At 44.0% G+C, this 22,963-nt stretch overlaps 1 pseudogene; it reads right to left on the bottom strand.

Moving 5' to 3' along the window:
- Window positions 1-6,185: 6,185 nt before the first annotated feature.
- Window positions 6,186-6,967, bottom strand: LOC118626247 (annotated as a pseudogene).
- Window positions 6,968-22,963: the final 15,996 nt, after the last annotated feature.

The raw sequence follows: 22,963 nt of genomic DNA, 5'->3' as shown, positions 1-22,963 counted from the left end.
AAAGCATTCTATTATTTGAAAACAATCAGAGGTGTTTTTTTTTCTTTTGGAAATTCAATTCATTGTTATATCCGCACCGCTAGCCTCAGGGGGTGCTGCCAACTGCAGGTTGAGGCCCTTGTAAAAAATTCCTCAGATGCTCCCAAACAGAGAAGACGAGTTAAAAAGCCCTTACAAATAAATACTTATTTATTTATTCAATCCTCACCTGAGGATATTTTTCCCCATTTATCTTCAGATGGGGGGTGGGGGGGAGGGAGAAAGAGAGAGAGAGAGAGAGAGAGAGAGAGAGAGACATTGATGTGAGAGAGACACATCAACTGGTTGCCTCCTGCATTACCCTGACCAAGGCCAGGGACTGAACCTCACTTGAGGTACATGTCCTTGACCGGAATCAAACCCTAGACTCTTTGGTCTGCGGGCCCACACTCCAACCCCTGAGCCAAACTAGCCAGGGCAAGATGTGTTTATTGAGCAACATTATCTGGCTGTGGTCCCCACTGCAGACGTGTACTAGGTAATTTTCCCAGGCCTCCCCTATCCCCATTGGATTCCAGCTCCTCAGGCACACACTTGACCCAACTGGCCTGTAAATTGCTCCAGGGCAAAGGCAGTGTCTTTTCCATTGTTGTGGGCTCCACAGTGTTAAGCCGGATGGATTATAAACTCTACATACTCAGTTCATGAATGTTTGCTGGATGAGTAAATACATCCAGAATCGACCTATATCCTCAGTGCATATCTACTATCCACATCAGCTCAGGTGCTTCACCGATTTTCACATCATGGTCACACGGTATATGAGTATACCTTATAGTACAGGAGGCGTTCTAGCTTATGAGAACTTCACATCAGTTGAGTTGGAGAACGAGGATTTTGTTTTGAATGAGCTGCATAATAAACAACACTTGGCTGGCTCATCTGCCAGAGGACTCTGGTTAAAGTTGAATTAAGCTTTGCTAGACCTTTCACCAAATTTATTAAAAACTTTTTTTTTTAAGGTGATAGTGTAACTTTTATTTTATTTTTATTTATTTATTTATTTGTTAAGCATCACTCAAGGATATTTTATCCATTGATTTTTAGAGATAGTGAAAGGGAGGGAGGGAGGGGGGATTGAGACACACACACACACACACACACACAGAGAAACCTTGATGTGAGAAACACGTTGATTGGTTGCTTCTCGAATGTGTCCTAATCTGGGCCAGGGATCAAACCTACAACACAGGTACATGCCTTTGGCCAGGAATCAAACAAGTGACCCTTTGGTGTGAGGGGCTGATGCTCTAACCCCTGAACACATTGGCCAGAGCTTTATTTATTTTTTAAATTAAATTTATTGTGGTGACATTGGTTAATAGAATCATAGAGATTTCAAGTTTACAGTTTCATGATGCTGATCTGTACATTGCAGTATGTGCCTACCACCCAAGGCCAAATCATATTCCATCACCAAACCATAAAATTAAATTCAGGGGAACTTCCCCATGTGTTAAAGCATAAGTCTGTTAAGCATAAAATTAGATTCAGGAAAATTTCCCCAGAAGTGTGTTAAGATGAACCTGGTCTTTTGTGGGTTCCACCTGAGAACCCACCAGAATGTCACCCAGTCTTTTTATTTTTATTTTTTTAATGTTTTTTTAAAATCATTTTTTATTTTTTAATTACAGTTGACATTCAATATTATATTAGTTTCTGGTGTACACCCCAGTGATTAGAAATTATATAATTTACTAAGTGATCATCCCAATAAATATCATACCCATCTGACATACATAGCTGTTAGAATATAATTGATTATATTCCTTATGCTGCACTTTATATTCTCATGATTATTCTGTAACAACCAATTTGTACTTTTAATCCCTTCACATTTTTCACCCATCCTCCAAACCCACTCCCATTTGGCAACTGTCAAAATGTTCTCTGTATCTATGAGTCTGTTTGTTCTGTTTGTCTATTTATTTATTTTTTAGATTCAGTTGTTGATGGATATATATTTATTGCCATTTTGTTGTTCATATCTTTGATCTTTTTTCTTATTTTTAAAGAAGACCCTTTAACATTTCATATCATACTTATTTGATAGTAATAAACTCCTTCAGCTTTTTCTTGTCTGGTAAGCTCTTTATATGCCCTGTGATTCTAAATGACAACTTGGTTGTGTGGAGTAATCTTAGTTGTAGGTCCTTGCTTTTTATTACTTTAAATATTTCTTGTCAATCCCTTCCAGCTTGCAAAATTTCTGTTGAGAAATCAGCTGACAGTCTTATGGGAGCTCCCTTGTAGGTAACTAACTGCTTTTCTCTTGCTACTTTTAAGATTCTCTCATTGTCATTAAATTTTACATGCATCATTTTGCATTTGAATTATGATATGTCTTGGTGTGGATCTCTTTGGGTTTTTCTTGTTTGGAACTCTCTGCACTTCCTGGACCTATATGTCATTTCCCTTCACCAGGTAAGGGAAGTTTACTGTCATTATTGTTTCAAATAGGTTTTCAATTTCTTGCTCTATTTCTTCTCCTTCTGGCACTCCCATGTGAATGTTGGTACTCTTGAAGTTGAAGTTGTCCCAGAGGCTCCTTACAGTAACCTTATTTTTTTGGATTCTTTTCTCTTTTTGTTGTTCCAATTGGGTGTTTTTTGCTTCTTTATATCCTAAAATGTTCATTTTATTCTCAGCTTCTTCTACTCTACTATTGATTCCCTGTAAATTATTCTTCATTTTAGTTAGTGTATTGTTCATTACTGATTGGTTCTTTTTTATGGTTTCCATGTCCTTTTTAACGCTGTTGAAATTTTCACTAAGTTCATTGAACATCCTTATAACCAGTGTTTTGAACTCTGCATCTGGTTAATTGCTTGTCTTCATTTTGTTTAATTCTTTTTCTGAAGTTTTATTCTGTTCTTTATCTGGGACATGTTTCTTTCTTGCCTCATTTTGGCAGCCACCTTGTGTTTGTTGCTATGTATTAGGTGAAGCTGCTATGTTTCCTGGGCTTGGTAGAGTGGCCTTATATAGTAGGTGTCCTGTAGAGTCCAGTGGCACAGCCTCCCTGATCATCCAAGCTGGGCACTCCAGGTGTGTCTCCCATTGCATATTGGCTATGTGCAACCTCCTCTTGTAGTTGAGCCTTGATTACTGTTGGCATGTCAATGGGAGGAATTTACCCCCAGGCCAATCAGCTGCAAGGATTGGCTTTAACCACTGACCACTGTGGATGATCAGCTATGCAGGGGCCCACCTCACAGAGCAAGACTTACTTCAGCAAGACTCTGGTGCTCACTGAGTCCACCCCTTGAATGTGTCAGTTGTGGAGGGGATTAGGTAGTACGTTGACATTGTCTGAAGCTGTCCACTGGGTGCTCTGGCTCTGAGGCCTCCATGAAGTGCAGGCCAAGGCTAGCTTCCTCCTGTGCTCTGCCTGGGGCCACCCATCATGAGCTATGAAGTGATCTGAAGATGGCTGCTACTTATGCTGGGCTTGGAGGTGTGCAGGTGAGATCAAGTTTCAAACCAAGGCCAGTTGCTGCTAGTGCTAGGCCTGCAGTGACTTAATGAGAGTTTTGGGGCACTCTGAGGCCAGATGCTGCTTATTTGAGAGATTTTAGGGAAGTCTGAAGCTTAAGTCAAGAGACCATTTATAGGAAAGCCACTGGAAACAGCTTGGGTGGACCTGCAAGTTGGGTGATGGTGAGATTTCAGGGAATCACCAGGGTGGGGCGAACAGTATGAGCCAGATTGATAGAGACTCAGATATGGTGTGAACCTGTCAGCTTAAAGTGGGGAGGGGGGCCTCAGAAAAAAAACAATGGCCTCTTCTAGCACTTTTGTTTTACAGAAAACTGACCCCCCCACCCCCGCCCCCCAGCTCTCACCCCGATGCAGGACAATTCAGTTCCTCCCCTGTGTTCCTGGTTCCTTTCAAGCTGCTGCCTCAGAGCTGGAGCTCAGAGGGAGTGAGTCCAAGTAAATCTGCGCATGGGCCCTTTAAGAGAAACTGTCTGGGTCCTGGCCGGTTTGGCTCAGCAGTTAGAGCGTCGGCCTGCGGACCAGAGAGTCCCGGGTTCGGTTCTGGCTAAGGACATGTACCTTGGTTGCAGTTTGTCCCCAGCCCCAGTTGGAGTCATGTGAGTGGCAACCACTCGATGTGTCTCTCTTGCATCGATGTTTCTCTCTCTCCCTTCCTCCTTCTCTCCCTCCCGCTCTATCTGAAGATAACTGCAAAAATGTCCTCGAGTGAGGATTTTTAAAAAAAGAGGAACTGTCTGGGACCCTAGTAGCCCTCTGTCTCACTCAGCCACAATCTCCACTGGTTTTTACAGCCAGAAGTTAGGGGGTACTTCTCTTCTTAGCACTGGAATCCTGGGCTGGGAGGCCTGGTATGGGGCTGGGATCCCTTGTTCCTCAGGCGGGACTCTAGCCGAGATACCCCTCTTGATTTATCTCTGCCACACGTGAGTGTAGGACAAGCCTGTTCTGCATCTCCACCCCTACTACTGGTCTTAATGTAGCTTTTTCTTTAAATCCCTACTGGTAGGACATCCATTCAGCTAGATTTCAGGTGGCTCTGAATGATTGTTGTTCTGTAATTTAGTTGCGCTTTTGATGTGGTTGTGAGAGGATCTGAGCATTGCATTTACCTATACTGCCATCTTGACCAGAAGTAGTCTCACCTAGCCTACTAGTTCAAAAGTTCTGCCTGGTTTCCTGTCCCCCAGCCGGCCGTATCTGTTCACACACCAGGAAACCAGGCCTGACCTGGATTTAGGCAATCAGTGTTACTACTTCTGCCAGCTACCCAGAGGCTACATTTCTTGCCTCTGAACTTGCCCTCCTCTGTCCTTGATCCTGCTCCTGCTCCGACACCCCAAGCTCACCACTAGTCCACCTGCCAGTCCTTGCTTTCCCTCTATTTGGGAAGATACCCTAGGTTTGGTAGCTCAAGCAACAGAACTTGAACTTGAGTCCTAATTCTCTTTCCCTCTCTTTAATCCATGACCTTTACCTAGCAAATTGCATTACAGTGTGTTGTAAACTCAGATGCCTCCCAGCACCAAACAGATCATGTCCCGGGTGACGCTGGTGGGTAGCATGGACGTGGGCAGAATGACATGGTCTCCCAGCTTCCCCACGTGGATGTGGAGCCATAGTTCTCTGCTATGAGACAGACAACAATGTGAGATGCTAACTGGCCACTGAAACTCACCCCCAGGCTCAGCTGCAGTAGGCGGGTGTGGGTGATGGAGAACCGGAAGGCACGTTGGCCTGGACATAAAGAGGCAAATATGTTGCAGTTTTGGCCATTGTCTCCAAGTCTTGTTTGTTTTCAAGAGAAGGCAAAAGCTGGGATTTTTATGTGACACATCCTAATTTTTCAACACTGGCTGGGTTATTTTAAAAAGTCTATAAGGCCCAATTAAACAGCCTATGGTGCCTGGAGGGAGGACTCCAGCGTACACTGGCCTCTCCTTAGTGTAAGTGATGGGACTCCTTGGGACGTTAGTATTACCTTCCTTTCGTACATGATGTCCACACAGCCCCACGAGTGAGCGGAGGAGCCAGGACCTGAACCCACATTTTCTTTTTTTGGGGTGTGGGGGTAGACACATTTATTTTTTGGCAATATACATCAAGTGGCACTAATTACACAGTAACTGTAAGGTAACTAACATGAAACCACAGGACTTTAACTTTGTCACAGCTGCATAAACTTGGGCCTGTCTGGCCGAGCACTTTGGGAAACTGGATGCCCTCGCCAGGGCCAGGCCGATGAGGTCTGTTCGGGAGTAAACTTCTGAAGTGGTGACTCACCAGAGTACTGTGCAGCTGACAGATGACAGGCAAGACCTGGTGGTTTTGAAGCAGTTACAGCCTGATTCCCAATAGTTACCGTTTCTCTCTCTAGAAAGAAGCAAGAAGTTAAGAAACTCGAGTGAGCTCCTGGCATGCCAGCCGCAGTGCAGAGAGGGCTGTTAGAGTGTGCAGAGGGCCCGGTGGGTCGGGGTCGGACATCATTCATCGTCTTGGTTGGCTTCTAAATACTGGTAACAGGATGACTTCTGATTGGTAATCTTGGGTAAAGTATAGATAAATGAAAGAGACCAGTAATCATACACCAGGGTTAATAAACAGCACCCTGGCATTAACCGCATGCGGGCTGTGCTTGCGGCAGGGTTTCAGAAGACAAGGCACCCAGATTGTTTTCTCCCCACGTCTTGCTTGCAGAGCACTCTCGTGGCCATTTCCAAGGTCTCCCTCACTCCGTCTTCGCTCTTGCTGACACTCCATGTACCCCAAAGCGCCAGTCCTGTCTGCCATATGTCTGCCTTCTTCCAATTTTACCAGCTCCTGCTCAGCTTGGCTAGCGCTCACCTTGTGTGCTCATCATCCGGAAGATCCTTCCTGTTCTCGGCCAGGATGATGGGGACACTGGGGCAGAAATGCTTGAAGTGCCGAGTCCATTTCTCTGGGATGTTTTCTACCAGAGCAGTCGATGGAGAAACACATCAGAATAACATCGGAGTCTGGGTGGGAGGGGCCTCAAGAGCTCCGAGTCTTCCTGCCCAGCTGTGTGCCGCAAAGCCAACTTGACCTGCTTTCCATTCCCTTTAGTATCCTCCACACAGGTCTCAAACACTGTAGGTACACACACCTCTGGGAGCCGGTCCTTGCTAAAATGAGGAGCAAGCAAGTCTTGCCACGGCCCCGTCAGCAACAATCCTTCAGATTGTTGGAAGACAGTGGTCCGGGCACATCAGGAAGAACCAGGCTTTCTCCCCCTTGCTTTCCCTTCCACCTCAGACGTAACCTCTCCCCAGCGTCTCCCTCAGGTGAGCTGGGGGTGAAGTCCATCCAGCACACTGAGTCTGTGATCTGGCCTTGGACCCAGAGGGTCTGAGTGTTGGCATCACCTTTGCTAGTCTTCCAGTGTGACTCTGGCCCTCTCTCTTCACTTCATCGGGCCTTAGATGTCATGTATGTGAAGTGAGGCTTGAACCGGTGTATCTGTGAGACTCTGAGTGCCTGTGGGAGAACACCCAACTCAAGCAGGCAAAGGCAAAGAGTTGACATGACTGGTTCACGTAATTAAAATAAATAGCAGGGGCTTGAGCAGTATTTGCATAACTTGGTCTCTTAGATCTCTCATCTCTACTCCTGTTTGGCTGTATTTCAAGGTGGCGAGAAGGCTGCCAGTTCCTCCAGGTGTACACCTTTGTGGATGCAAACCCAGTTTAAAAAGAAGGGATGGCAGTCACTCTCTGAACAATAAAAAGGATCTAAAGGCTTGTGGTGTATCACTGGCTCAGTCTGTGTCAGGTGCCCAACCGTGGGCCAGAGAAACGCAATACGTAGACTTGTGTCCACCCCCCACCCCTCCCCCAAAACACCTATGGGCTTAGCATATGAGAGCAGTGCTTCCAAGGCCAACCAAAGAAGGGCGAAGAGGTGCTGGGTATTAACCTTCATTATTGACTTAACGTTGTTTTTGGACGTGGAACACTGCAATGCTGCTGAAAGTCCAAACCAGACAGCTACTCTCAGAAGCATTGCACCGCGCCCCAGTTCTTCACCTGTTCCCCACACTCCTTGTAGGAAATCAGCTACATTATCTTTTCATTCCATCTTCCTGTGCTTCTTTTTATAAAGAGAACAAATATAGGCACATCTTGTTTTTTCCCTTCTTGCTTACACAAAAGATGACAGAATACAAATGCTCTTTTGCACTTTGTCTTCTCACCCAACAGTATTTCCCAGAATTCATTCCGTATCAAGTCACAGAGCTCTTCCTCCTAATTTTTATTTATTTTTTCTTTATTGATTTTAGAGAGAGAGGAAGGAAGAGGGAGAGAGAAACATCGATTGGTGGCCTCCTGCATGCTCCCCACTGGGGATCAGGCCCACAACCTGGGCATGTGCCCTGACTGGAAATCAAACCTGTGCCCTCTTGGTGCATGGGTCAATGCTCAACCACTGAGCCACACCAGCCGGGCTCTTTCTCCTGATTTTTTAATATCTCGGTACCTCATTGTGTGTATATACCACATTTTATGCAACCAATTTCCTGTGCTTAGACGTTTAGGTATTTCTAATATTTTGCAATTATAAGTATTGCTTCAGGGAATAACCTTGGTATTTGTGTTTTTATGTTGTTAGAGGAATATATTTGGGGTAAATTCTTAGGAGTGGAATTGCTGGGTGGAAAGGTAAATGCGTACGTAGTTTTGTTAGATATTGCTGAGTGTCCCTCCACAGGGATGGTACCATATTGTATCCCACCAGCAATGTACCCGAGTCCTCTTTATTTAGCCTCACCAACAGAGGCTATTGTTAAGCTTTTGAAAAGTTTTTGCCAATTTGATGTTAAAAAAATGCTACTTAGCATATTTAATTTGCATTTTTTGTTGTTGTTGTTCTGAGTAAAACTGATCATATTTTCACATTTAAGGACCAGTTTTATATCTCTTTCAATGAATTGGTCTGTTTATGTTTTTGTCCACTTTACTATTGGATTTTCTTTTTCTTTTTTTTTTTTTTTAATTTTTAGAAATTTAAAAAATATTAGATATTGGTTCTTTATAACATATGCTACAAATACTTTTCTGTCAGTTTATTTTTGTGTTTTGATTATGCTAAAGCTTTTAATGCAACTTTGTGTGTGTGTCAAATACACCAATCTCTCCTTTGTAGCATCTGGATTTTTAGTCATATCAAAAAAATCTTTTCCTAGTCATGTTATATAGAAATTTATCCATGTTTTCTTCTAGCTCTTGTGCAATTTCATTTTATATCTAGATCTCTTATTTGTTTGATAATTATTCTGGTGTATTGTGCAAAAAATAGATCTAATTTTATTTTTTAAAAATGACTATCCAGTTAGCCCACAGATTTTGGAATATCTACTTTATCATAATTTAGATTTCTATGGGTATTTGGGCCTATTTCTTGACTTGGTATTTTATTCCATGAGTCTGCCTGTCTTTTTAGGTGTTGCCATTACACTGTTTTGATTACAGAGGCTTGATAGTGTATTCGTATCTTGTAGGATCACTCCTCTTTCATAGAAGACTTTTTAAGAAGAAAGGAGTTATTACAGAATATCTGCAGGCTTATGGAAATGACCAAGTAGAGACATGAGTCAGGAGAGAAAGGGGAAAATTGTGATACCCTTGAATAAGCACAAAGGGAGAAGTCTGCAAGGAGCCAGGGGATACAGATGCAGGAAGTTGGTAGATTTGTTGGTAAAAGGAAGAATTCTCTTCTGATTTTGTTTTCCAGTGAAATAAGAACCACGGTCATCAGCTGAGCATGGGGGAGGGGGAGAAGAAGAGAAGGAGTCATTTTGCAGAGGAGGATCTCAGAGAGAATAAAGAATGACTCAGGAAATGCTGAAGGCCCACTTGAGGTGGGTGGTCATAAATACAAAGCCAGACGCATCAGCATAGTTATGTGTTTTTCTCTAGCTTCATACAATGGCTTGGGTTTGGGAGCAGAGTGGGCAAGAAGTTGAGGTTAAACAAAACTGATATTTAGCCAAGTAAATCTCCCAAATGGAGAGATGGGTTAAGAAGTAGAGGAAGCATGGATGCAAATGAGCAGAATGATGAGCCAGGGGTCCAGGTTGGGTAAGGAGGGAGATGAGGACTGTGGGTGTGAGGGATGTATGTAAGGAAGATGGCAGTATCAATGACTGGAGATCCTGTAAGGGAGATGCTGGAGTCTTTGGGAAGGTAAGCAATGATCCTGGGTAATGATTTAAGGTGTGATCTTGGGAGTGAGTGGATAAGGTGGGACAGAAAAAAAGATGTCAATGACCATACAGAAAGACCGAAGAGCCAGAAAGTAGGGTAGATTGTCTTTGTGTGGTGATGGCAACGACAGAGAGACAGCGAGCCAGATCCCAATGAATTAGGGGCAGGGCTGGGAGGGGGCAGATCCCTGCAATGGGGGCATCTCTGTGGACCCTGTCTCGAGGACTTGCGGAATGGCAGTGCTAGGAAGTTCCATTCTCTGTCACCGTAGACATCTCCTCATGCCCCTCTGTGGTCTGTGCTCCTGGCAACCTTCCAAAGTGGATTTAGCTGTGAAGTCTGAGTCTAAGAAAGTGGATTTAGCTGTGAAGTCTGTGTCTAAGAGGCATGCTTAAGAGATTCATCTGTGCCCTGGTCAGTTTGGCTCAGTAATTAGAGCATGTGGACCAAAGAGTCCCGGGTTCAGTTCCTACTAAGGGCATGTACCTTGGTTGCGGTTTGTCCCCATCCGGTTGGGGCCATGTGGGTAGCAGCCAGTGGATGTGTCTCTCTCGTATTGATGTTTCTCTCTCTCTCTCATCCTCCCTCTCTCCCGCTCTGTCTGAAGATAAATGTAAAAATGTCCTTGGGCGAGAATAAAAAAAAAGAGAGAGAGATTCGTCTTTAAGATTTTTAGAACCTGACATTTCTTAAAACTCAGAGGTGGTCAGAGAGCTTTGAGGGAGAGCACAGAGAGCCAAGTGGGACCCGTTCTGAGGGCTGGTGTGAGTTACACCGTAGGAAAGATCCTGGGATTCCTTCACAGTGTAGACCAGGTGAATGGAAAGGCTGCTCATGGTCATACAGGGACTCTAGAGGGTAAGCTTAAACCCTCAAAACATCAAATAGCCAAAGTCCTGTTGAAACAGTGGGGAGCCCTGCCTATGTGAGGAGGTGCTGTCCACCCTTAGGAGAGCCTACTCGGCTCCGAAATCAAAGTCTTAGCTCTTACTCCAAGAGCTCTAAGTGTTGAAAAACTCCCTCCTACTTCAAGCTTTCTTTCCCATGCAGACTTCCTGAGAAGCCCCAACATCTGAAGTTAGATCCTGAAAAATGGTGGACCTGGGCCACCGTCAGAAGACCAAAGGCGTCATGAGCCCTGGCTGAACCAGTGATCCCAGTGTGGCGTTGGCCAGGCAGCTGAGGCTGACCGTTCCTGAGGCCTGTCAACAGGAAGGGCCCAGATCGTCACGAGGAAATGATAGATAATATTGGGGCAATCAACTTGAGGGAGCAGGAATAATGAATGGACTTAGGACGGGGTCCATGTGTGCAGTGACAAATGGGACAAGTGAGTGTAAGATCTGAGTCTTTGTTAAGAATTAAAGGTCATGGTCTACGACCAGATAAGATGTTAGAAATAAAATTCAGATTCAATTTTTTTCAGTTGTAGCTGTTAGGGTAATTTGGAAGTTGGTATAGAGGTAGAAGAAAAGTATGTATTGGACTTGGGGCCCTCTGACTCATACTCACAGAGACCGGCGAGAACAGGTAAGAAAACCCATCTCTATTCCATGTGATGTCTGAGGAGGTCCTGGTTGGCTGACTCCTTTTGCAGATATACCTTCTGGACTCCTGTCCCCACACAGGCCTATCTGTAGAATAGTAGACAATGGACTACTACGATCATGTTTAGATCTCTAGGATAAGGTCTATTCTATTGCCCACGAGACATAATAAAGACAGCCTTTCATTTGGTGACAGCACAGTGTTTTGCTCTTGTGTAATCTACTGCATATGTTTTCCTGAGGAATTCTCTTCAGCTTGTTTGCTTTTCTGCTATATAAGTGACCACAGACACATTTGAAGTCTCTATTCTTTTTTTTTTTTTTTATCCTCACCCAAGGACATTTTTCCATTTTTTGTTCAGATAGAGTGGGAGGGGGAAAGAGAGAGAGAGAGAAACATCGACGTGAAAGGGACACATCGAGTGGTTGCCACCTGCACGACTCTGCCGGGGACAAACTGCAACCGAGGTACGTGCCCCTAGTGGGAACCGAACCCGGGTCCCTCCGGACCACAGCCTGATGCTCTAACTGCTGAGCCAAACCGGCCAGGGCGAAGTCTCTCTATTCTTTGCGCTTAACCCTCACAGTGTTACCTAGAGGGTACATATGGAATAAATTTTTTAGGACACTAAATAAGAGTGGGGCTACTGGGCTCTGGACTGGTCAAGCAACACAGTGAGGACAGATTCTGAAGTCCCAGAAAGGGAAGAAGTTTAACTGTGGAACAGTGTCAAAACGCTGGAATATTCCAGACATACGATCACCATATTTAGCAGTGGTCATCAATTTCCTCAGGCAGAAAAGTAGACATTATAATATCATACGCCGGAATTATCATAAGGGTTAGACAGTGTGATGTGTATGTGTGGTGAGTACCACTCAGTCGATGTTACGTCCTTTTCTCTTTCTGGTCCTAGTGGAGTGTGCTTTGCCTGGCACTGCTGATACCTATCCTTGAAAATACAACCCTTGGGAAACCTTCGCTGCTTTTGTGCATGAAGCACCCTCACTGCCGTGACAGTTAGGGATGGACGCCCGCCTAGCTCGGTTCTTCCTCCAGCAGCTGCTCCCAGGTCTGTCAGGTGGGGGAGACCTTTCCTGGCCTTCCTCAGAACCATCATTTGTGCCGTGTCCCCAGGGCTATGAACAACAGCAAGCAAATGAGGGAAAGCAAGCAACATCTGTTGCTAAACAAATACCATCATCTTACAAATGACTTGTCTCTGGGATAATGATACTTGCATATGTAGAGCAGAGGGAAGGCAACACCAGGACCCGATCCTAGAGAACAAACACGGGAAAGGCAGACATGAGACGTGCTGACAGCTCCACTGTGTCTACAGCTGAATTCCATTTTGGAGAAAGGAGCAGGTGCTGATGTTCTCAGCTCTTCGTCACACCGGACAGAAAGCCCACCTCTTGCTCTCTGTTTCGCAGAGCAGAATTCTGTAGACAGAGAAGCACAACACTGGGTCTGTGTTGGGGGGAGCCCTGTGGACAGTGAGCTGCGTGGGCCCTTGGAGTGTCTCCCACCTTGCTCCCTTGCTCCTGGCCAAGACTACCTGTTGTGCAGCTGCTGGGGGACTTGGGAGTTCTTGAGATGTTCTCAGGCATCATGCAGAGAGCTAGGTATGTAAGTGACTAACAGAGATGCTTTATGCCTTGCCTGATTATTATGGGTATCATACCCCCAAAGAAGAAAACTGTTAATGAATCATTCTGTAACACTTAAGTGACTCCAATCAAACTGTGATGGGACTGGCCCTGGGCCAAATGGTGATGGAGAATTTGTCTTTGGAATCCACTTGTCATGTCCTCTCCTCCTAGCACAATTTTTCTCCTTCAACTGAAATCAATTTCCTTGCCCCACACGAGGCAACTGGTCACCTCATGCTGACCCAGGCCATCGAGGATCCTTTTGTAAGGTCCCAGACAAGCCCGCTGCCACCAGCTGCTGCATACCATGACATAAATGAGAGGTTGCCCAGTGACAACCATAAATGTGTTGATTTTGTCTTCTACGGTGTTTTGAACTAAAAAAATCAGTCACTTTCAGCATTTAAGAGATTTCACATAGCCCTGGCTGGTTTGGCTCCACAGTTAGAGCATCAGCCTGAGGACCAAAGGGTCGTGGCTTCAATTCCAGTCAAGCCTGGGTTGCAGGTTTGATCCCTGGCCCCAGTCGGGGTCGTGCGGGAAGCGATCAATTGATGTGTCTCTCTCACATTGATCTCTCTCTCTCCCTTCTCCCTCCCTTCTACTCTATCTAAAAACCAATGAAAAAATATCCTCAGGTGAAGATTAAAAATAAATAAACTTCTATGAGCATACCTTAGAGAGAGAGAGAGAGAGAGAGATATTGCACATAAATATCTAAATTCTCAGATTCTCTAAAACAACCTGAAAATGTTGGCACCCGGGTTAACACTTTCACATTGGCGACATGGGCTGGATGGAGCTCCTTCTTTCAGAGAAGCTGCTGCTACTCAGTCTGCCATCGTCCCCACTACTCTGCGTTATCCCTCCCCCGTAGGTCAACCTTCTTATCTGGCAATTGGCTCTCTTTGTTCACTCACGGTACCGTCCTGGCCCTGACTGTGTTTGCAGCCTCTGCTTTAGACCTTCCAAGCTTCCTCGCTCCGAATCTGCTTCCACTCAAACCTTGTCGACTTGTGTCCATTTCCACAAGCCATCCTGTTTTCGTGACCACCAAAGGAGCTCTAATTGGATCAGCAAACTCACAGAAAAATATTAGTGATTCTTTAAAAACGTTTTTTAAAATTTATTTATTTGAGAGAGAGGAAGGTAGGGAGAGAGAAAGAGAAAGAGAGAGAGAACAAGAAATTGATTTGTTGTTCCACTTGTTTATGCATTCACTTATGCTTTCTGTATGTGCCCTGACCGGGGACTGAACCTCAACCTTGGTGTATTGGGGTGACACTTGAACCAACTGAGCTACCTAGCCAGGGCTTAACGATTCTGTATAGCTTGGTATTTCTATCAGTTAATTACGGCCATGATAATGCTGCTTACAGTGAATCACAAAATCTTTGCAGGCGTACAAAAGAAAACATCTATTTAATTTAAGTAGCCTGCCCATTTGGTGAAGGTCGGATGTTCCAGGCTGGGCTCGGCTGGCAGGGAAGGGGGAACACACGTTTCTCCCCTTCTGCCGGGGAGCAGCGGGCCAGCCTGGACATGTTCTCATGGTGAGGACAGAGGTGCCAGAGAGTGGAACTGGCACTCCTGGATTCGGCCTCGCTCTGCTGGCCAACAAGTCATAAGGCCAAACCCAAGGTCAGGAGGTAGAGTACTGCCCTGAGCAGTGGTTAGAGCGTCAGTCCAGGGACTGAAGGATCACTGGTTCAGTTCGGTTGACGGCATGTACCTGGGTTGCAGGCTTGATCCTGGCCCCGGTGGCAGTTGTGCAGGAGGCAGCCAATCGATGTCTCTCTCACACATCGATGCTTCTCTCTCTCTCCCCCTCCCTCCCTTCCACTCTTTCTAAAACTCAATGAAAAAATATTCTCAAGTGAGGATTAAAAAAAAAGAGGTAGAATTCTATTCCTACCCACAACTCAAGGGCATGGCAAAGTTACAAGGCACATATGTGTTGAAGAGTTAACCTTACCCAAAGAAAGATCTAGTCTTTGTCCTTGGCGTCCGGGAGGTGATTGCTAAACTCTTGGAATGCCATGCCTTGTAGGAGTGTCTTTGTTTGCCTGGAGGTTGGTCACTCGACAGTCTCGCAACATGATTTGAGATGCAGGCTTTTGGTGGAGAGATTTATATTAGTCCTCCCTCTGGCGTGATTGAAGACTAGTGATCAGCCATGAGAGTAGCATGTGATCGAGCCCTAAATGAATCTCTGGACATTGAAGCTTGAGTGAGCTTCCCTGGGTAGCAATATTCTGTGTGTGTTGTCACACAGCACGGCAGGGAGGAGGTGACATCGTTCACGACTCCCCAGGACGAGGACACCTGAAGGTTTGCATTTGGACCCCTCCCAGACTCTGCCCTGTGTGTCTCCTTGGCTAATGTTAATCTGTATCCCTTCCCTGTGGTGAATCATCACCGCGAGTGTAACAGTTACCAGTGAGTTCTGTGAGTCCTTCTGATGAATTCTCAGAATAGAGGGTGGTTTTGGGAACTCTGTGGACTTGAATTTGTGTCAGAGGTGAGTGCGGCTGTCTTGTATGGGCTCAGGTCACTTTGCAGTTGGCCTGAACTCTCACAGCATGAAACAAGGAGGGATGAACGTAGAAGCTTGTAATGCAAACTGCCAAAATATCCCTCTCAAGTTCATCTGTAGTCACGTATTTATCTATTCAGCAAACACTCAGTGAGCACCTCCTATATGCCCAGTGCTATTCTAGGACCTGAAACTAAAAGAATAAGACATAGCCTTAAATTCTAGTGGAGGAAACAAAATATAAAAAGCAAACTAATATGTGAGATAGTGTCAGATTGTGAGACGTACCATGGAGAAAAATAAAGCAGGTCAAACTAGTGGTAGAGATGAGCTCTTTTATATGGGGTGGCGAAGAAAGACTCTTCTGGAAAAGTGAGCTTTGAACAAGACTTGAATGAAATGAAGGAGAAAGTTGGGCTGTAAGTCAGGGTAAGAAGGTTCTAGAGGGAGGGCTGGGCAAGACCGAGGCACAGGAGCAGCCAGTGAACAGAGCACTCCAGCGTGGATGCTAGTGAAACACAGGAATTCATTCTAAGGAAGGTCTTCCTCACCTGGTCCCCGGAGGGCCACGGTGTGCCGGGGAAGAACGCAGGTGCAGGCTTTTCTCCAACGTGCCTGCATTAAGTCCGAGGCCAATTCCTCTGTTCTGTGTTTTGCCACTTCTTAGGCTGTGTGGTTTCTTCTGCATCGTCAATATGGGGACCATTTCATCTGCCTTTCTCCTCCCTCAGAGAGGACACGCTGTGTCTCTAAATGCTTCTGGTTTCTCAGAGGAGAGGGTGGGGACACAAAAAGTACAGGAATGAGAGTTATTTCTATTTATTTTGTTCATTATGTGAGCAAATGAGCACAGAACTGGAAAGTACAGGGCGACTAAGAAGTAGCCCAAAGGGAAAATCCTGATGGGGAAATTTTACGAAAGCACAGAATTTACATACCTATGTTGGGCTTCCCTCTGAGCCTCTCTGTGGTTCTCGAGGCCCCGGCTGTGAGGACCTTGGTGCTGGGAGACCTTGAGTGGTGGGGGTGCCCGGGGGGATCCTCTGGCTGAGGGAAGCGCTGTGGGGGTGGGAGCCCAAGACTCCGGGCCAGTGGGTAAGAGCTCCCACAAAGGGCTGATTTGGGGGCCGAGAGTCAGAGGCTGCTTACCAGAAGCTTGACTCTCGACAAGGCTCAGCTAGGGGCAGCTGCTGTGGGAGATTTGTTGTCAGGATTAAATCACAAGTATTCTTTTCTCTCAAAAAGCCTCCTCGAGAGAGGAGGTCCAGAAGGCACCTTGGAGCAAAGGGGAAGCCTGCCTTCCCCTTTTGTAGGACTTCCTCAACCCAAGAGGCAAGAAGCAGGGTAGAGAGATGAGTGGGCGCCCAGGGCAGTAGCCATGGGTTCTGCCTGCATCAACCAGCAGCAGTCACTGGCGGAGCTATTCCTGCTCAGTCACAACGCCTGCCTATTTGTGACATGCTCAGCATTTGACAGGTGTCTAGAGACAGTGTCAAAAATGGGCTCACAGGCCTGCTGCGAGACTTTGGCTTGAAGGACATGCCTTAGTCTCATTCGCTTTTTTTCCTTGTCCAGTCTCCGCCTTCCCTGAGTGCTCTCCTCACTGGCTCCCTTCTTCCCTGCTCAAGTGCCCCCCCCCACCCCTGCCGCACCCCTCACCCCCAGCCTCAGACCTTCAGGGAGCAATTGGGTAGAATCGAGAGACAAAGCAAAGTCCACTTCAAGAAATAGTGTCCTCCCACGTAAACTTGTTGAAAACAGTCTTCCTACGCACAACCTACATGCATTGTTCACTAGTGAACTCAGACGTCCTGGCCTCCATGTCCATCCCCCAGTGCCCGTGCCCTGCGGGGGCAGGTGAGGAGAACCAGCGTCATGTACAGTTAGACTAGATGAGCTTCCCTCCCCCGGCCTGCAAGCTCCGCCAGGTTCTCCAGGTCCGAGTCCCAGGTGTGAGGACGGGCTCTGCTGGTGCGCTGGGGGCGCAGTGACAGCAGAGCACGGCCCTGATGTAACAGCCAAGCTCCTCCAGGTTCTCCGGGTCCGAGTCCCAGGTGTGAGGACGTGCTCTGCTGGTGCGCTGGGGGCGCAGTGACAGCAGAGCTCTGCCAGGTTCTCCAGGTCTGAGTCCCAGGTGTGAGGCCGCGCTCTGCTGGTGCGCTGGGGGCGCAGTGACAGCAGAGCACGGCCCTGATGTAACAGCCAAGCTCCGCCAGGTTCTCCAGGTCCGAGTCCCAGGTGTGAGGACGTGCTCTGCTGGTGCGCTGGGGGCGCAGTGACAGCAAGGCACGGCCCTGATGTAACAGCAGCAGCGAGGGTCCGAGGGGCAGCAGAAGTAGCGACCGCGCTGGCTGGCTTTGCTTCATGCCCAAGGTTAATGAACGCCAGTGGCAGTGAGGACGTAACCACAATGTTTTCTCATGATTTAGGGGTTTCCTCTTTTTAAAGTGACAGCAGAAAGACATGAAGGTGATAGCTAGTGGTTTCAGAAAGACAATAAGCACCTCGCTCGCATTCCCTGCTCCCTTTCTAGGGAGGGCGATCAACCCCGCTGTAAACTCCTCTCTTGTGAAGGAAGACCCCAAGGTCGCGCCCGAGCTGATGTGTTTCCTAAGGAATGGCCTTCTCAGAAGTATGTTCATACTGCGTACGAGGGACCACGAGAGAAAGAGGAAGAGCAGGGTAAGCGTGAAAACAAACTTGGAATTTCAGTAGTTAAGAGGGGGTTTCTGTGAAGTCACACTTTTTAGGCCATTGAACAATAGATTGGGTACTTTTATTTTCAGCAATATGGTTTTCCACGTAATACAAAAATCACCTTTTGCACATTTCTAATATAATAATAAAAAAGTCTAACTAACGTCTCCCTGTAAGAGAGTAAGAGCAATCTGGAAGGTCCAAGTGACGAAAGAGCTATGAACCTGTGTAAGCTGACCCTGGGGCTGTGGGGTGGGTGCCGGGTGTGGGTGGGGAACAGTCTGCAGGCTGGGAATCCCCCGGGGAGTCAAGGCGCTTAGGGTTCAGTGAGCAGCAGGCACACAAGAGGACCCAGGAGAATAGAACATTGGAACTGAGACATTGTTCCCCAGTGTAAGGATGGACTAAACACAGTTGCTAACTCACTCAGTGAGACACGAAAACCAAACAAAACAACAACTACAACAAAAGCCTTCCCTTAAAATTCCTAATCACAGAGGTGCCCTCGCATGCACAGGATTCAATTTATATTACCAGAGTGAGCTAGGACACATGCGACCAAGAGATCAATACCAACTGCTGTCACAGACTGGTAATACCTCTTGGGCACCTTGTTGAAACAAACATAAAAACTCTCAGGATTCCTCTGTGTGAAGTCCCAACTAAAGACTAATTTACAATGAAAAATTACAAAACACAGAGAACAATCCATAAAAAGCAAGAGTTAGCAAACAAAACAAAAATCAATATCAAAATCCCATGAACCTCAGATAATATAATTATCAGATTATAAAACAAATATTTTTAAAGTTATAAAAGTCATAAAAGAAGTACTAAAGGACACAATAAAAGAATAAGACACCATCAAAAAAGACCAGACTGCGTTAAATAAGAAATCAAATATAACTGCAGAAATTAATAAAAATTACAGTTGAAAACTTAATATGTTAAACTGAAGATTATGTATCACTGAATAAACAACTAGTGGATGGAAAGATAGATCTGAGGCCTAGCCAGAGGCCTGCGCAGAGAAATAAAGAGAGACAACACATGGAGGGGGCTTACTGACATGGATGTGGAATGGGAGGGTCCAGTACACACCTATCAGGTGTTCCAGAAGGAAACAATAGAGAAAAATAGAGGTCAGGCAATATTTCAAGAGAATAAATCAGAATTTTCCAGAATTAACAAAAGATACAAACCTTAGCAAGTTAGTAATACAAAATACTCTACTAGACACAACATAGTGTAGTAGAAAGGAGAAAGGCAAGATCTTAGAAGCACTTGTACATAAATGACCTGTTGCCTGCAAAGGAATAAGTATCAGATTGTCCAGAATTTTGCAACAGCGACAATAGAAGCCAGAATAACATATTCAAAGTACTAAGAAAAAATAACAATCAACTTTCAGTATAATTGAACTATCATTTAAGAATATGGGCAAAAATAAAAACATTTCAGACAAATGAAAATGAAGAGCATTTACCACTTACAGATCTTTGCTGAAAGAATTAATCAAGAATGTACTTCGGGCCCTGGCTGATTTGGCTCAGCAGTTAGAGTGTCAGTCCGCGGACCAATGAGTTGTAGGTTTGATTCCGGTCAAGGGCACATACCTCGGCTGTGATTCCTCCCTGGCCTGGTTGGGGTCATGTGGGAGGCAACCAGTCGATGTGTCCCTTTTAGGTTGATGTTTCTCTCTCTCTTCCTCTTTCTCCCTCCCACTCTCTCTGAACAAAAATGGAAAAATGTCCTTAGGTGAGGATGAAAAATAAAAAGAATGTACTTTGGAAGAAATTGATCCTTAACAGAAGCGGTGAGATGTATGGTATTAGATAGAGTTGAACAAATATTTAATATTTATAAAATAATTGGGGAGTAGAAAAACAAGGTGGAATGAAGGCACTGGTCTGAGTAGTATGTAAGATGGGCAGGAGATGAGCACAGGTCAGGCATTCAGGCATTTTGGGGAGAAAGGTGGCAATATTTATTAACTTTAGATTATTAAAATCAACCATGCTTATTAAAAGTTCTGTAAAGGTAATCACTTAAGATGAAAAATTATACGTATAATTTTTAAACCACTAGAGAGAACACATTGACTATTAAACAGTTGGTCGATATTAACTAAGTGCAAGAAAGGAAAAAAGAATTAGAGAAAAATCAGGTTAAGTATAAAGTATAAAACAAGATGACTCAAAGAAATTCAAATACAGCAGGATTCAGAAAAAGGTAAAAGTAAACTCTCAGTTACAAAGACAGATTGTCAATTGTATTGGATTAGAAAAATTCAACTATCGCATTAAAAAAGACATAGTCAGAACTTAAGGACAAAAAAAATGTTGAATGTAGAAATATAGAAAAATACTAGCCCCAATAAAATGGTGCAGTTATCATTAGAGGAGACGAGGTTGTCTTTGAAGCAAAAAAAAAAAAAAAAAAAAGAAAGGCATATTAAGGGAAAGAACATCACTAAAGACAAAAAGTAACAATTCACTGAGAACAGATAATTATAACTTGAAGGCACCTAAAACATAGCATCAAGTTATACAGGCAAAAAGTAGATAAAATTTTGAACTTAAATGGACAATTGCATAGTCGTAGGGGGATTTAATACATCTCTTCAGTAATTGATAGTTTAATATTACCAAAAGTTAGCAAAGCTGTAGACCTGAATGACACAATGAGCAGGCCCGATCAGACACTCATCTGGAGAATGCACATTCTTCTCAAGAACACATGACACATTGACCAAAATATCACATATTAAGCCACAAAGCATTTCTTGTTAAACAGCAATGAATTATACAGACCACATTCTTGAAAATACTCAATTGCTAGACAACAAACGCAACAATGAAAACCAAACCATATATTTGGATTTTTTACAGGAAAAAACCCTCTAAATAATTTATGACTATAAAAAGTGTGTTAATGGAGGGCCTAAGAACAAATTGTTAACATTAATAAGGAAGGTCAGTGAGGTCACTGACTATAAAGAAGTCAATTTTTATTCACCAGCAATGAGCAACTAGAAAAATACAATTTGGAAAATATACAGTATATATGAAAATAGCAATAAAAAAAGGGACTAGACATAAATCTATCAAAAGATGTAGAAAACTTTTATGTGTGAAATTCTTGAAGACCTAAATAATGGAAAGATACCCAATATTGATGGCTTTGTAGAATCAATTTCTAAAATGTTAAATTTCTGCAATTTATAAGTTGAATGTGTTCCTGGTAAAATTTAAATGAGGTTTTTGAGGTTCACAAATGGACTCAAATAAGTATAAGACAGAAAAGAACCAAGAATGCCAGGAGAATTTTGAACAGATCAAGCCAAAAGAGCTCACTCTCTACCACCACCATAGCAAGACTTAATTATAGCTCAATTAAGTAATAATAAAGTGTGATATTAGCTCAGGGAGAGACAGAATAGAGTCTAGAAACAGGCCCACACACATAAGGAAATTTGTATATAGCAGAGATGCTATTTCAAGTCACTGGGAAATGAGAACTTTGAGCAAACAGCCTTGGAACAATTGGTTATTCATATGGAAGAAATAAGTTAGAGTCCCTACATCAAACCATATTTAAATGGTTTAAAGACTTAACATATGACAAAGCATGACTTTAAAGATTTGGATGAAAATTAAGCAGAATGTTTTTATGTTCTCAGGGTAGGAAAAGATTTCTTAAATGCAACACCAGAAGCACAAACCATAAATAAAAAGATCAACAAATTTGACTACATATAATACTTTTAAAATCCCTTTGTACATTAAAGATACCATAAACAACGTGAAAAATACAAACCTTAGACATGGAGATGTTTGGCATGCACACAACCAAGAAAGGATTTGGCCCAGAATTTATAAACAGGTCCAATGAAGAGGCCAAATGGTATGAATGGGCAAAAGATCACCAGTGGTCTAAAGCAAGAAAAAACATGCTCCTCCCTCCTGGTAATCCATGTCATGTAAATTAAACAAAGAGGAACTGATATTACATACTCATTATATTGACAAAAATGAAGGAAAAAAAAAATCTGAAGATGCCAAGCCCTGCTAAAGGGAGTATAAATGGACACACATTTGGAGGACAGGATGGCAATATCTAATAATGCACCCGGAGGGCTGGTCCAGAGGGTTTGAACATCAGCTTCACACAATATTGTTTATAACAATGAAAAATCGGAAGAAAGCTTAAATGTCCAGGTACAGGATCTAGCAAGGAATAGTTGTTGTATTAAACATATTGAATACAAATGTGTTTGATTCTTTTATTTTCTCTATATATTTTTGTATGCCTGAATATATTCTAGTTTAAAAAATTAGACTTGTAAGGGTTATGGAGAAAAGACACTTAACACATAGCTGGTGCGACTACTTTCAAGGGTAAGTTAAAACGTTACTGTGGTGGTCCTTTTTAACAACTTGAATAAACGAAGGTGGAAGTTTGGTAACAATGTATACTGGCAAGAGTGCTGGGAAACAGGCACTGGTATGTATTGCAGGTGGGAATATAGTTGAAGCACACCTCAATGGAGGTAATTTTGGCATTATTTAACAAAACTAAAATTCCTTTGACCTAGCACAATTTTCTCTGGGTATTTATTCTGAGAAAATAGCCATTATTAGAGCAAAGGTTTATCCACACAGAAGTTATTCTCAGTAGCCACAACATTTTGTCATGTTGTTAATTAAAGAAACAACCTAACACTACCTAGACTAGTAACACTAGATTAATAATGTCTCACACTAATC

Source organism: Molossus molossus, unplaced genomic scaffold (assembly GCF_014108415.1).
Source record: "Molossus molossus isolate mMolMol1 unplaced genomic scaffold, mMolMol1.p scaffold_m16_p_12, whole genome shotgun sequence".
Taxonomy (NCBI): Eukaryota; Metazoa; Chordata; class Mammalia; order Chiroptera; family Molossidae; genus Molossus; species Molossus molossus.
Note: the sequence above shows the minus strand (reverse complement) of the source record. Positions and strands in the feature narration are given on the sequence as shown.